We start from the raw sequence: 3,136 nt of genomic DNA on the forward strand, positions 1-3,136 counted from the left end.
TCCTTCTTCTTCTTTTTAGTTGGAATTTAACCTATATCATGCTCGGCTAAACCTCTTAGCTAGGGCTAAGAGGTGAAGCTTGTAAAGTGATGGGAGTCTTTATTTATGCCTTCTTTTGGTTTAAACTGAACTGATGTGGTTTTTTTTAGTTAATTAAAGGAATGTTTTGTGTCTTTAATGATCTGTTGTGACTGAAATTACAATGGATCTGCAATGGCCTTGAATACTTTCTTTCCAGTTTTATATTCTCAGGAAGCCCTGTTGTTCATCATTGTCCCATGGGCATGGTAGGATGACAGTACCCTTCCTGATCTTCATACATTGTTGATTGGTTGGTAATTAGTTTAACCCTGTTGTTTGCTATGTCTCCTGGGCATGGTTAGATGATGGAATCCATCCTAATTTATATACCTTTCATCTCTTGAGAACCAAATCAAGTAAGTTCAGTTTGAATTCCATATGCGAGCATACGATCTCCCTGATCTCTACAAGTGGATCCTCTGAATCCCTAGTTCCCTTTCTCAGAATTCCTGAAAGTCTTAGATAATTCTTCCACAATTATTTCTTAAATTCTATTTGGTGTAGATCACATCTTAGTCTAGTTCTAGTTCTACTTGGTTTCAGATAACGTACAGGTATCAGTCCCTGTGGATTCGACCTCGGTCTTACCGAGTTTATTACTACATCACAACCCTGCACTTGGGGTGTGAACAAGTTTTTGGCGCCGTTGCCGGGGACTGACGGTTACGTTTTTCTGAAATTAATTAGTTTTAGAATTAGGTTAGGATTAGGATTTTACTTACTTTAGGATAGAAGTTTTTATTTTATTTTATTCTATTTTTAGAACTTAACCTGTTTTCCTGTTTTGTAGGATCCTGACATAAGTTCTAAATTGGTAATTCCTTCCTAATCTCTCTCGCTTTCTACCTTTTAGAATTAGGGTTTAAATTTTGAAATTTTTAATTCTAGTCTTCTTTTTTCTATTTTTAGGAAGCAATTTATTTTTAGAAACCAGGGTAGTTATTTCCCTTTCTAGAAAAATCCTCTAATTTTCGAAACTTTTCTCTTTTGTTTTTCACTTTCTATTTTTAACTCTTTTTAAAATCTAATTTGTTTCCTCATTTATTTTTAGGATTTTTTGTTTAGAAACTAACCTTCTTATTTCGTAGGCCTTTAAGATAGAAATCTCTAATTTGGTAAGCTCTTTCCCTACTTCCTATCTTTCAGTTCTCTTTTAATAATCTACTTTCTAGTTAGATCTTTCCTAATTTAGTTTAGAAATCTCCACTTTCTTTTAAGAATTCATTCTTTTAGAAATTAATTTACTGCTATTTTTCTTTTTAGAATCTAACTTATTTTTATTTTATTTTGCAGGTTTTTAACTTAGGACTTCAATTTGGTAATTTCTTTCCAACTCTCTCTTTCCTTCTAGATTTTCTTTTCCTTTCTTAGGATTAGGTTTTTAATTGAGGGCTGCGAGTGTTTTCATGCCCAAGTGGGCCCGTGACAACACTCGGCGTCTCTTAAGCGAAGGAGGACTTGGTTGAGGGGTTGACTATCCATCGCAGGATTAGACACCGCTCGAAATCCCCGGAGTTAACTGAGGTATGGTGAAGACCAACCTCCTCTACTTCCACCCAGGGTAGAGGATACCCAAGATGAAAATGAGGTGCAACAGGCACCCCCGCCTCGTACTTTACGAGATTTTCTACAACCGGCGGGAGTGAGTACGCCCTCATGCATGATTTTTCCTGAAAATACAGGACAAATGGACATCAAGCCAGGAGTTATCCAACTCCTTCCCAAATTCCATGGACTTGAATCAAAGAGTCCATATTTGCATTTGAAAGAGTTCGATGAAATTATAGCTACATTATGTTTTCCTAATGTATCTGAGGATACAATTAGGCTGAAACTCTTTCCTTTTTCCTTAAAAGAGAAAGCTAAGACGTGGTTACATTCACTGCGTCCTAGATCCATTGGCACATGGAACGACATGCAGAGGGAATTCATAAAAAAATTCTTCCCACATCATAAAACGATTACCCTCAGAAAAGCGATCATGAACTTTGCCCAAAAGGAAGATGAAACATTCTTTCAATGTTGGGAAAGGTTCAAAGATTTGGTCAGTTCATGCCCACAACACGGATTTGAAACGTGGCGCATTACAAATTTTTTCTATGATGGACTGACATCTTCCATGCGCCAAATGGTCGAGACAATGTGTAATGGAGAGTTCATTAATAAAGATATCGACGAGGTATGGGACTACCTCGATAGTTTGGTGAAAAACACAATCTTGGGACTATTACCCAAAGTCGAACACCACGTCTAGGCCGACTCAATTAAAGGAGAAAGGTGGATTATATCTCTTGAAAGAAGAGGATGATCTCAAGTGTAAAGTGACTACGCTCATAAGGAAAGTTGAGGCCATGGAAGGAAAGAAGGATAAGGTCAATGAAATTGTTTGCGGCATCTGTGATTGCAACATTCACACAATTGAAAATTATCCTACAATACCTACCTTTCGAGGAGTGTTGAATGAGCAAGCTAATGCCGTAAACAACTATCAAAGACCTTTTACTGGACCTAACTCCAACACATACAATCCTGGCTGGAAAAATCATCCAAACTTTAGTTGGAGGAATGGACAAACGGCGACTCCTCCAGGTTTCTTCAATCAAAATCCAAATCAAGTGAAACCTCAAGAGGAACCGGTTCAAAATCCCATACAAGAGCGGGCTCAGGCAATGCGTGGAATTACAGATTTTATGCAAAAGATAGATTCTCGTATGACGGTTATAGAAAAGGGGATGCTTCCTGCACAACCTCTCCCTAATCCTAAACCGCAATACGAGAATAATGATCCCAGCTCTTCAAATCAGATGGGACATGCTAAATCCATCACCACTCTTAGGAGTGGGAAGATCATTGATAAAACTCTTCCGGTTAGGCCCGAGAAGCCTCAAGAACCAAAAGAGGACAACAATGATGGATCCAGTAATGCCCCACAAAAAGTGGAACCGGAACTTCTAGAGAAGCCAGTTGCTCCATTCCCCCAACGGTTGGTTTCACCAAAACCTCTCTCTAACTCTCAGGATATCTTAGAGGTGTTGAAACAGGTGAAAGTCAACAT

At 38.2% G+C, this 3,136-nt stretch overlaps 1 non-coding gene across 1 annotated transcript; it reads right to left on the bottom strand.

The window, feature by feature from the left end:
* Positions 1 to 2,044: 2,044 nt before the first annotated feature.
* LOC131238285 (small nucleolar RNA R71) lies at positions 2,045 to 2,151 on the bottom strand. The gene has a single exon (XR_009167690.1). It is a non-coding gene; the product is annotated as a small nucleolar RNA R71 (small nucleolar RNA).
* Between the last annotated feature and the right edge of the window lie 985 nt (positions 2,152 to 3,136).

This window comes from Magnolia sinica, chromosome 2, assembly GCF_029962835.1.
Source record: "Magnolia sinica isolate HGM2019 chromosome 2, MsV1, whole genome shotgun sequence".
In the NCBI taxonomy this organism is placed as follows: domain Eukaryota; kingdom Viridiplantae; phylum Streptophyta; class Magnoliopsida; order Magnoliales; family Magnoliaceae; genus Magnolia; species Magnolia sinica.